The following is a 13,024-nucleotide window of genomic DNA, read 5'->3' on the forward strand; positions in this document are numbered from 1 at the left end:
TACAGAAACAGCGGACGTTCCCCTTGCTTCTTAAAAATAACGGAATAAAATGACTTTCCTGGGACTGAAGAAAAGGTTGCTCTTATCTATAAATGGATTGTAAATGAGAATAGAGTGCAGTTGTCCTGTCCAGTGCCATGCCAACAATATAATGTAATTTCTGAATTTAGAAATGCCCTTTATGAGCAAAACTCTTCGGTTTCAAAATGCTTTATGTTTAGTAATGGCAGATTCTGGGAACCAAAACCTTTATAGGATGTAATGCAGGCAGCAATAGAGTGATTGCCTATCTTCTAGTTGTCTGTAGCGCTTAATTGGTACGAGTGGCAGCAGGTGGGGCACCGGTACTCGTTTTTGAGGACCAGGACTTGATTTTCATGATCCAATTTGACCCAGGGTAAGAGAGAGAGAAGCAAATAAAGACTAATAACGAGGACAGGAACGATGTGGCAATAGTGACAAAGACAGAAAGCTGTAATAGAAAAAGCTAGAAGAGATAATGTGACGAGAAGTGCAGGGTGCTGGAAGCAAGATGAGTAGTGTCAATTGAAAGTAGGTAGCCTTCGTTTTGTCACCCCCAGTGCTCCAGAACTCTAAAATTACACACTGTATTTACAAATTAAGCTTGTAAATGCAAACGCGTCAATAGACTGAGTTGGGTAAAGGTAAAAGATTCCCCCCCCCCCAAAAAAAAAAAAAATCAGTGTATTTATATCAGGACCACCAATGTCCAGACTAGGATCATTTTGTACCTTTGTCTTCACCAAGATTTTTGGAGGATCGAAAGTGCAAGTTCGCTGTGGTAATGTTCACAGTGGGATGCAGGCCTAGGCCCTGGATATAGAGGGGGGTACACAAGATGTAAAAGAGAGTGTTATCTCCTCAAGTGGGGTTAGAAAAGTTAAACCTGCGTAGTGAAAGTATAAAGTAGAAATGTTTATTACCTTCTAACACAAAATTCATAAGAAATAAAATAGCACATCTGGGTATAAATTAGGACATATTTTGGCCCTCACAATATCGCCACTGAGGGTGAGTGGTATTCACCAAGGTATTCAGTAAACCCCTACATTGCTGAAATAGTATCAGCCACAAAACAAGTCTGAAAAGATATAATGGAAAAATGGTCCATACAGAGCCTGGTTTGGAAATATCTGTGGACCCCTTGTTACTTTGAGTGGTAATGCATGAACATATTTCTATGATGTCAATAGATCATATCTAATGGACTGTAAACCCTGCTCAATATAGTAGTGTAGGATGAAGTAAGTTTAGTCTTTGTCCAATGGTGTGGTGGATGAAAGCAAAATGCGAATGACAGCAGAAGCTCCATGTTGTAACCTATTTCTCATAAGGTGGTCTTGCTTCCACAGGTGTCACCTGGGTGTTGCCTGCCGGGGGCTGCTACCCAACATTTTTTCCTCCTTGCACCCATTTGTCTCCCATCACAAAGAATATTAGACAAAGCATAGAGCATATAAAAAAAATAGATCTGGACTCCTGGTACCCCTGCTGGAGGAGACATTGCTGTGAAGAAAGAAACAGAAAGAAACACAAAATAGAGATGTGATAGCGATTGAAAAAAAAACGAGGACATGAAAATTACTGCAGGGAAAACAGCAAAAAAAGAGAAAAAAAAAGTTACAGACAAAAATAAATAAATAAAAGAGAATGAAAGGGACTACAAATAAATGGGGCAAAGTGGGCTGGTTTTATATCTATTTGTATATGTGTAAAATATATTGTTTGGAAACACCAGTTCCAGAATAGTTACAGTTAGGTCTGAGTTTCCATCGAAAATGCATTTTTTATTGTCTTGGTAACTTTGGTACCATATGATGAATCTGCACTAAACCTAGGTTCATCTAATTTGACTTCTTTAAGGAAAGTTTGATGCTGATCGGTCAAGCAGGGGCCAAGAAAAACAGGGGTCCAAAAACATAATTTTTGATTTTAATTTAATCTGGAAATTGTGCTCCTTGATACAGAAAAAATGGCTGAATGGAATAACACCACTTTTGGTGCAAGGATAGAATTTTATTTTGAAGGTGTGCTTTTCATTATTAAGTGTAAATCCATTCTGTCATTTTGAAGAGTTTTGCATTCAAATAGGTGCTCAGGATGGTCATGAAGAAGTACATTTTCTGGACACGTTAGAAATATCTTGACTGCTGGTGTCCAGGTATGTTCTGATTGTCCACTTTACATAAAACTATTCAATACTTAATGGCAGGCCACAACATGACCAATTACAAGACTCAGCAAAATGGCCCTTTGTGCTGAAAATTAATTACAAAAAATAAATCTAATATGGGTAGGATGTGCACACCCTGACCACCGGGGCATGTCAGAGGGTCCCTAATGGGCTCCCTCTTGATTGGCAGGCCACAACGTGGACAACATATTGTGGCAACCATTACAGGGTTCGAGGACATTGAAATACTTTGTGAAGAATGCCAGGTTTTGAGTATAACAAAAAGTAGCACATGCAAAGGACGATAAAAGTTTTGAGTCACAACATAAATCTTTGATTGGTGATGTTATACTCATTTTAGAAATTCTGGTAATGCAACGAGAAGAAAGAAACCTTATGCAAAATTGGTCACAAAATAGAGCTTCTTCAAAGGAAGCCAGAATGCAAGTCCATTACCAAACAAGTAAAAGCCAACCAATGCTTTACAGGATGCATGTTCCATCATCCTGCGGTGCTTGAGGACATGAGCTGGTGCTGCATCTTTGCTTTTCTTGTCAGATGGAAACATTTGGAAATGTATACCTGTGCATAATCTGCATTATGTAGACTTTTTCTTGTGTTTTCCTTAGCAGTGAGATCATGTCCTGATGGAGATTGAATGTATGGTATGAGGCTATAACTATGATGTAATGAGTGATGTCACTGATTGTTATTTAACGTGTCATGAGTGATGCAATATGTGAGGTCATACGCAGTGCATGATAGGGCATTTTATGCCACATAAATGCTTTATTAAATGGCAAAGCAAGGTTTGTGAATCTGAAAGTTAAAATAAAATTCAGTAGGCAAATTTAGCTATACCTGAGAGCGTGTAGGTTTAACCAAGACTGTTTCGCATTTCCAACACCAAGAAATGTGAAAAGTGATGTGCAGTCAACAGCTTGGGCGTTTCGAATCTGCAGAATTCTTTCGACCAAGTTATATGTGAAAGTTACAGAGGATAAAGACGTTATTATGGACGTGCCTTCTTGTATTTTAATGGACACTTTCTTTTTTCCCTACTTAAATGGAAATCAGTTTATATTTTTGTATGTGTATTGTCCTGTTTCAGTGATTAGCATGGCCGTTAGTACTTATTATGAATTTTTCCCCAGCCAAAGAGATGTGGTCATCGAGTGTCTGTGCAAGAAGCTGCAAAATCCGTGCTTGCCCTCACAAATGTAGTGCCTAGGATTACAATAGAATGGGAAATATGGAAAATCCCGTTCCCTCTTTCCCCAATGTATGCTTTCTACACATATCGATCATGGAACAATAAGAAAGGGAAAGAAGTGCTGATTTCAATTTAAACAATCATTGGCATAGTCAATAGGTCTGGATTTGGAGGCTGACCTTCTGCCTTTGTGTAATGAAGACACACTTTGTATAAAAACAAGCATTGCCTAGAAGCCAATATATTTGTACATTTCTGTGAGAAAACACAGGTTCGACAAACATTGCTGGCTGTAAAGTGGCCTACTTAATGTGAGGATGTGCACTTTGTTCAAAAGCAGGCTGTCAGCTGTTGAGTAAACCAATGGCTGAAGAAGGCTGACCCTGTACCCCATGTTGCATGATCTGGTGGTAGGACTCAAACTGTAAATGACACTACAGAAGAATAATTGGTGACATTGGATGACTAAAAGCCACTGCAAGCACGTAGGCCCATTTTTAGAGGTTTGAGTCACTAAAGTGACAAAAAGCAGCTTCAATTGCTGTGGTAGAAGTTCCCTTTCAAAGCAAATCATGATTTTCATTGGAAAGAAGCCTAGAGTAAGGCAAGGTAGCACTGGCTGCTACTGTGCATCAAGGGAGTGTACTATGGTTGGACTAAACATGTTTAGTCATGGATTTACGCCCAAAAAAGTATGCCATGCCAAGGCAGGCATAACAGTGGAGCAACTTTTAAAAGCCCCCACATTTTTTAAACATTGGATTTCTGATATACTGTACAACACGTATCCAAAGTGGAAAAAGCATTAAAGTATACTTTATGTACAGTTTCTGTACTCGAAGGGCCTCCATCAACTACAAAGCCTATGCTTGACCAAATGCACACACACTTGCACAATGGGGCATGGGTTTGTGTGTTGGCAGCCAAACGTGCACCAGTGCAGAAAGAGAGAAAAACGGTGCCACATGCTAATAGATATGGTGCTGTTTTTCTCTCATTCTCAGCACAGCAACCGTAGATGCCTTATTGCACCAAAACAGTAAGGCACTTACTTTAAAGAAAATAATGGAGCGTAACACTGCACCAAAATTGGCAGCGCTGCGCTCCATCATTTTGACAAAGCAGGGATGTGCCGTATTTAATTGAATACAGTGCACCCCTGTGTTGTCCCCTGCGCTAGCACTAAATGGAGCTGCCTGGCGCCAACGCAAGCATCCTTGCACCATTGTGCAAGGATGTCTGCGTTAAGGGGTTTGAATATTTATGTGTGGGAAGGTGTCCCTTCTTGCACATAAACAATCACTAATGGCGATTTGGCACTTTGGCAGAATGCAGCACACACAGAAGTGCCAAAGCGTCATTTTGAAATGATTGTTTTTGTGCAGGAAGGGATACCTTCCGGCACATAAACAATCATGCCTGGCATTTTGCTCTTTCTATGTGTTGTGCAGAATTCAGCACACATAGAAAAAGCAAAAAATGAGAAGAAATAAAAGTATTCCTCCTCGCTGAACCTTGCTAACGCCACCCCAGGAGTGGTGTTAGATTTGGCGCTGCCTCAGGCTTACGAAATATCGTAAATCTGAGGCAGTGTCAAAATGCAAACGGTGTTGCTGTGGCACATCCACAGCAACACGCATTGCACGCCCCTTTCACGCAGAGGGCTACGTGTGAAGGGGCCGTATTTATAAGGTGGCGTTAAGCCACAAAAATGGCTTAACGCCACCTTGTAATTACAGCACAGGGCATACCGCCAGTGGAGCGTCACTGTTGGAAAATGGGTTATTGGTAAGGGCAGGTAGGTACCTACACCTAGCAACAAGCCACTAACCTCCACCTAGGTACAGTTAGGTCTCAGTAAATTAATCCCAGCTCAACCCTTGGTAGCTTGGCAACGAGCGTCAAGGCTTAACTTAGGAGACAGTGTGTAAAGCATTCAAATATCACAAAACAGTAATTAAATAAAACACAGGAAACAGTTTAAAAATCCAAAACCAATTTATAAACATAGTTTATATTTTTATCTTTAAACTGACACAAAAACGAATAAAATTGGATAAAGGGAACCGGAGATATGAATTTTTAAAGAATTATTACTTTTCTAGCGCTTAGAAACAAAAAGCGCCAATCGGGTCATCTGGTTGCACCTCGACCGGGGCAAAGTCAAAGTTTCAGGCCGACCGCGATGGAGCCCTGCTCGGCTACAAGTCGCGGGAGGCCTCGGTTAAAAAGTTACCTTCTGACCCCGGCGGTCAGAGACCGCCGGGGCCAGGGTCGGCGGGAGCACCGCCGACAGGCCGGCGGTGCCCCGCAGGGCATTCTGACCGCGGCGGTTCGGCCGCGGTCAGATGCAGAAAACCGGCGGTCTCCTGCCGGTTTTCCGCTGCCCTTGTGAATCCTCCATGGCGGCGGAGCGCGCTCCGCCGCCATGGGGATTCTGACACCCCCTACTGCCATCCTGTTCCTGGCGGGTCTCCCGCCAGGAACAGGATGGCGGTAGGGGGTGCCGCGGGGCCCCTGGGGGCCCCTGCAGTGCCCATGCCAATGGCATGGGCACTGCAGGGGCCCCCATAAGAGGGCCCCACTTTGTATTTCAGTGTCTGCTATGCAGACACTGAAATAAGCGACGGGTGCCACTGCTCCCCTCGCACCTTCCCACTCCACCGGCTCAATTCTGAGCCGGCGTCCTCGTGGGAAGGATGATTTGCCCTGGGCTGGCGGGCGGCCTTTTGGCGGTCGCCCGCCAGCCCAGGGCAAATCCCAAAATACCCTCAGCGGTCTTTCGACCGCGGAGCGGTATTTTGGAGGGGGAAGTCTGGCGGGCGGCCTCCGCCGCCCGCCAGACTTAGAATGACCCCCTTAGTCTTTATTTTGAAGATTTTTTTCAGCGGGACGAACCTGCCAGTCGAATCCGACCTCCTGGAGCCCTTGTCCGGATACGCGATGCTGGATTCCTCGGTGGAGATTTTTACCTTCGGACTTAGTCGTTTTTTCGAGGTGAAAATCCTTCGACCGGGGTAAACCTGGATCTTGATCCGACGTCCGTGGAGCCCTTCTCGGATACGATGGCTGGGAGGTCCCGGTCAACTTTTTACCTTCGGACTTAGGGGGTCATTCTGACCCTGGCGGCCGGTGACCGCCAGGGTCACCGACCACGGGAGCACCGCCAACAGGCTGGCGGTGCTCCCAAGGGCATTCTGACCGCGGCGGTTCAGCCGCGGCCAGAAAGGGTAAACCGGCGGTCTCCCGCCGGTTTACCACTGCCCTACAGAATCCTCCATGGCGGCGGAGCGCGCTCCGCCGCCATGGGGATTCTGACACCCCCTACCGCCATCCTGTTCCTGGCGGGTCTCCCGCCAGGAACAGGATGGCGGTAGGGGGTGCCGCGGGGCCCCTGGGGGCCCCTGCAGTGCCCATGCCAATGGCATGGGCACTGCAGGGGCCCCCGTAAGAGGGCCCCACAAAGTATTTCAGTGTCTGCAATGCAGACACTGAAATATGCGACGGGTGCCACTGCACCCGTCGCACCCCTGCAACTCCGCCGGCTCCATTCGGAGCTGGCATCCTCGTTGCAGGGGCATTTCTGCTGGGCCGGCGGCGCTCTTTTGGAGAGCGCCCGCCGGCCCAGCGGAAATGTAAGAATGGCCGCCGCGGTCTTTTGACCGCGATGCGGTCATTTGACGGCGGGACTTTGGCGGGCGGCCTCTGCCGCCCGCCAAAGTCGGAATCAGGCCCTTAGTCTCTTTTTCTGAGATTTTTCTTTACCGGGACGAACCACCAAATCAGGCCGGGTCGCGGTTGAGGCAAGCCGGCTAGAATTTCCGCGGCGGGTCGGTCCCTCTCTGGAGCTTTTTTACAAAATTTTTCAAATCTTTTCCAAACTTCTGGGGCTTCACCCAGATGTTCTTTTAAGGTTCTTTTGGGGTCCACAGCTCACCCCAAGGGTCCAGAAGTTCTGTGATGGTCCTTGGGGGGTGCGAACTTCAACTCCCAGAATGCACCTGGCGCAAACTCCTTTTTGGCCACTGGGCAGTGGTCAACTGGTCTCTTTTTTCAAGAGTTGGTGCAGGGGACTCTGGATAGCAATTTTTCACCTGTAGCAAACAGGGAGTCCCTCCTTGAACCAGTTGAAGCCAGGCAAAGTCCTTCTTGTGGTGAAGCCCAAGTGTGCAGCTGGTGCAGTCCTTCTGAGTGCAGGTTCCAGGAGCAGGCCAGGGGTCCAGCAGGGCAGTCCTTCTTCTCCTTTAGTTCTTTTCTTCTTGAAATCTGGCAGGGATCTGAGGTGTGGGGGCAGGCCTGCCAATCTTATCCTTGCTCCTGGGTGAAAAGCAGGGGGGTCCTGGTCCTCCAATCAGGTACAGGGTCGTTCCCCTGTGATGACCACTTCCTGGGAAGTGTGGCAAAAATCCATCCCAAAAGGCAACAGTCTCTAAAAATCCAACATGGCTGAATCTGATTTTTGGAGGTTACATCTGGCTGAGCCCACCCACTGGTGTGGCTAAAAATCATAAACACACCCCTCTCCTGCCCTCTCCTAATCTAATCAAGGGGGCACCTAGTTGTCTGGGGTTTCAGGATGTGGGGGTGTTGCTGGGTGCTCCAGATGTCCTTCTCTGCCTTTGAAGCCCAGTTTGGCAGCCCTCCCCCTTCCTGCCTCACCATCTGCTGAGGGGAGATTCTCTCCCCCAAGCACATTCCTTTGTTTGAAGCCAGGCCACTTCACACCTCATCAAGGCAGCTTGGCAAAAGCTGCTGCAGGCTGGCCAATCAGAGCACAGCAGCAAAAACAATGCAGGGCTGAAATTGGCAACTTTTTAGGTAAAGTCTATAACTCTTTACCTGAACAAGTTATATTAAATCCAACAACTGGAAGTTGTGGGATTTATTACAACAATTAATTTGATACCAAATTCTTGGTATGCAACATTTAAGGAGACTTTAAAATTTAAAACAAAGTCTCCCCATTCTAGCCTATGAAGGCCATTTACTTCAATGAGGGAAAAACGAATTTGGCTGTTTTTACCTCACCAGGGCTTATAAATCTATTTTTATAAAGTCCTTGCTTATAGTTACATGGCACCCAGCCCTAGGGGCACATAGGGCACACCTTAGGGGTGACTTATATGTAAAAATAAGGTAGTTTAAGACTTTGGAAGTACTTTTAATTCCAAAGTCGAATTTGCATATAACTTTAATTTAAAAGCAGCCAGCAAGGCAGGCCTGCCTTTAAAATGACACTGGGCACCTCAGCAGTGCACCTAGGTGTGCACCACCTATGCTGTGGTCCCTAAACATACATGCCCTACCATATACTAAGGACTTATAGGTAGGTTAACTTAGCCAATTATAATTAGCCTAATTTGCATATCCATTTTACACAGAGCAGTACCCAGGGCACCATCAGAGTCAGGAAAACACCAGCATAAAGTGGAAAATGGGGGCAAAAAGTTAGGGGGCCTCTGCAATCAGCCCTGTTTTCTCACACAGCCCCCCCCAGCCCACACGCCCAGGAGACTCAGCCCAACCCTGGGAGAGTCTTCCTGGCTTGTTAGGCGAGGAAGACAGTGAAGAAAACTGGCTGTCCCTTTGCAGGGCCTACTCTGCCTTACATCCTCCTGTCATGGTCACTCCCTCTGGGTAGTGAAGCCATCCCAACAGTGAAAGGACCCATCTCAAACTGAAACTTCCCTCTAGGGGGGTCTTCCTCCTCTTTCTCTGCCAACTTGGGTAGTGAGGTGCCCACCTCCCCTACTCCAAACTTTGCTAGGGCAACACCTAGCTTACCCAAAGAGGTCACCCAACACTTAAGCAACCCCACCATGACCAATAGGGTCAGGGGGCATACTTTGCTATTGGCCCTGGGGTCTGCCTCCCAGGCCAGGTACAGTGCTGCCAGGAAGGCTAGCACCCAGCAGAGGCTACTGACAGCTGTCAGTACCCAGAACCACACCCTAAGCTCTCCACTGACAGGTGGCTGAGCTGCTTTAGGGGGCATTTTGGGGTCCTGGCACCCCTCTTGCTGTCTAGAGTGGGGGGCTACCACTTCCTGTGGCAGACACCCTCCTTCCACTCTCCCTTCTGTCAGTGCAGGGGCAACACCCTGCATCTGGACAGCTGCCTGACTACTCAGGACTTCCTTGGGGTCAGGGGAGGCCTCACCAGTGCCAATTCTGGGCTCCCCCCCTACTGGGGCAGAAGGCCTTTGGCTTCCTGGAACTCTCTTTAAGACTGGCCTACCCTTCCTTTTCTTCTTTCCTTTTCTTGGGGACCCCTGTCTCCTAACTGTAGGGACTGACTCCCTAGGACTTTGGGTTGGGGGGGCGCCCTGGGCGACCACCCCATCTGGGACCAGACTCACCTCTGGGAGGTCATTGCCCAGGATACAATCTAGGGGGAGGTCAGCACTGACTACCACCCTAAACCAGTCAAGGATACCCTCCCTCTCTAGGGACACTATGGCTACAGGTTTGGAGGTGACTTCCCCTGTGGCTATCCTGACTTTCTTTGTCTCTCCTGGGACATACATGTCTGGGGTCACTAACCGACCACTCACTATAGTGTGACTGGCACAGGTGTCTCTCAGGCCAGTGGTAGGGATCCCATTCACTTGAATGTGGTGGAAGTGCCTACTCCCACCCTCAGGGATCACCAGCTTACCATCTGGTCCTGTCTCCCAGCTCAATGCTAGGAGGACTTCATCATCTGAGGAGTCCTCCTCCATGGCTACACTGGACAGCCCAATGCTAACCACCTTCTTTGGACAGGCTGCATCTCCTCTGAAGTGACCTGTCTGCTGACAGTCAAAGCAAGCCCTACTGTCCAAGAGCTTTTTTAACCCTGGGTCTCCCTGTCTCTGCTTGTCAGAGTGGCAGTGGGATTTATTCTCCTCCTTCTTAGGGTTCTGGGGTACAGAGGGAGTCTCTGTGGTGGGCTTACCACCTCCCTCCTTAGGTTTTTGGGGACTTGACCCCCCCTTCTTGGAGTCTCCCCCCTGGGACTTGACAACCACCCTGGTTCTCAACCACTCATCAGCTGCCTCCCCTAGCTCTCTAGGGTTGGTCTGCTTAGAGTCCACTAGATGCTGGCGTAACCTTTCTTGGGTACAATTGGTCAAGATGTGCTCTCTCATGATCAGATTGTATAACCCCTCATAAGTATTTACTTTGTTACCAATAATCCAGCCCTCTAGTGCCTTAAGTGAGGTGTCTACAAAGTCAACCCATGACTGGGTACTGACCTTCTGGGTGTCCCTGAACTTGAGCCTATACTGCTCTGGGGTCAGACCAAACTTTTTAGTCAAGCAACTCTTCATACTGGGGTATGAGTCTGCATCCTCCCCCCTCATGGTTAGGAGCCTATCCCTCCCAGAGTTGGGAACTAACTCCCAAAGAAGTGAACCCCAGTACTGAGGCTTGACTCTCCTCATCTGGAGGGCCCTCTCAAAGGCCCCCAGCCACTTATCTATGTCATCCCCCTCTACATATGCAGGAACCACCCCTTTGGGTAATCTGGAGGAAAAACCCCCACCCAGGGACACCTCAGCTTCTTTATCGCTGCCACCATCTCTTTTCTCTTTCTTTGCCCACTTTTTCTTTTCTAGGGTCAGCTTGTCTGCTTCTAAAGCTATGTATGCTAGCTGGGCCTCCAGCTCTCTTTCTCTGATGGATGGGTTCTCTCCTCCTGAAAGAACCCCCTTCCCACCACTTGCTTTGGATCTGCCCCTAGTGACTGTATTTACTGAGGACCGTTCTTCCTCATCCTCACTTGGGCTCAGATGCCTTCCCTCCCCTGAGTGGTTAGAGTTAGTATCCTCCCCTTTTTCTTCCTCCTCTGGAGCTTCCTCTGTGCCTAGCTCTTGGGCCTCAGCCCATGCTGTCAGGTATTTAATCAGGATTTGCTTCCTGAGATCAGTGGTTGCAGGCAACCCTCTTTCAATACACAACCCCCTAAGCTGGACCACTGTCATTGTGGGTAGGCTAGCCAGATCAAGCTCCATGGTTCCCTAGTTTTGTGTCAACAAAAACTTTTTGCAAAAATTGGAAACAATAATTTAAAAAAATTACAAAAATTCAATAATTGAAATTAATCCAAATTAATTAAAAAAAATTAAAATGAAAAATAAAAAAAATATATAAAAAATTGCACTAAGACAATTTAAAGGATTTTTAATTTGTTTTACTTAAAACTGTAACGTGATACTGAACACAAGTACAGGATCCCACCGCTGCCAACAAAAATGTTGGAAAATGGGTTATTGGTAAGGGCAGGTAGGTACCTACACCTAGCAACAAGCCACTAACCTCCACCTAGGTACAGTTAGGTCTCAGTAAATTAATCCCAGCTCAACCCTTGGTAGCTTGGCAACGAGCGTCAAGGCTTAACTTAGGAGACAGTGTGTAAAGCATTCAAATATCACAAAACAGTAATTAAATAAAACACAGGAAACAGTTTAAAAATCCCAAACCAATTTATAAAAATAGTTTATATTTTTATCTTTAAACTGACACAAAAACGAATAAAATCGGATAAAGGGAACCGGAGATATGAATTTTTAAAGAATTATTACTTTTCTAGCGCTTAGAAACAAAAAGCGCCAATCGGGTCATCTGGTTGCACCTCGACCGGGGCAAAGTCAAAGTTTCAGGCCGACCGCGATGGAGCCCTGCTCGGCTGCAAATCGCGGGAGGCCTTGGTTAAAAAGTTACCTTCTGACTTAGTCTTTATTTTGAAGATTTTCTTCAGCGGGACGAACCTGCCAGTCGAATCCGACCTCCTGGAGCCCTTGTCCGGATACGTGATGCTGGATTCCTCGGTGGAGATTTTTACCTTCGGACTTAGTCGTTTTTTCGAGGTGAAAATCCTTCGACCGGGGTAAACCTGGATCTTGATCCGACGTCCGTGGAGCCCTTCTCGGATACGATGGCTGGGAGGTCCCGGTCAACTTTTTACCTTCGGACTTAGTCTCTTTTTCTGAGATTTTTCTTTACCGGGACGAACCACCAAATCAGGCCGGGTCGCAGTTGAGGCAAGCCGGCTAGAATTTCCGCGGCGGGTCGGTCCCTCTCTGGAGCTTTTTTACAAAAAATTTCAAATCTTTTCCAAACTTCTGGGGCTTCACCCAGATGTTCTTTTAAGGTTCTTTTGGGGTCCACAGCTCACCCCAAGGGTCCAGAAGTTCTGTGATGGTCCTTGGGGGGTGCGAACCTCAACTCCCAGAATGCACCTGGCGCAAACTCCTTTTTGGCCACTGGGCAGTGGTCAACTGGTCTCTTTTTTCAGGAGTTGGTGCAGGGGACTCTGGATAGCAATTTTTCACCTGTAGCAAACAGGGAGTCCCTCCTTGAACCAGTTGAAGCCAGGCAAAGTCCTTCTTGTGGTGAAGCCCAAGTGTGCAGCTGGTGCAGTCCTTCTGAGTGCAGGTTCCAGGTGCAGGCCAGGGGTCCAGCAGGGCAGTCCTTCTTCTCCTTTAGTTCTTTTCTTCTTGAAATCTGGCAGGGATCTGAGGTGTGGGGGCAGGTCTGCCAATTTTATCCTTGCTCCTGGGTGAAAAGCAGGGGGGTCCTGGTCCTCCAATCAGGTACAGGGTCGTCCCCCTGTGATGACCACTTCCTGGGAAG

This window comes from Pleurodeles waltl, chromosome 5 (assembly GCF_031143425.1).
Source record: "Pleurodeles waltl isolate 20211129_DDA chromosome 5, aPleWal1.hap1.20221129, whole genome shotgun sequence".
Classification (NCBI taxonomy): Eukaryota; Metazoa; Chordata; class Amphibia; order Caudata; family Salamandridae; genus Pleurodeles; species Pleurodeles waltl.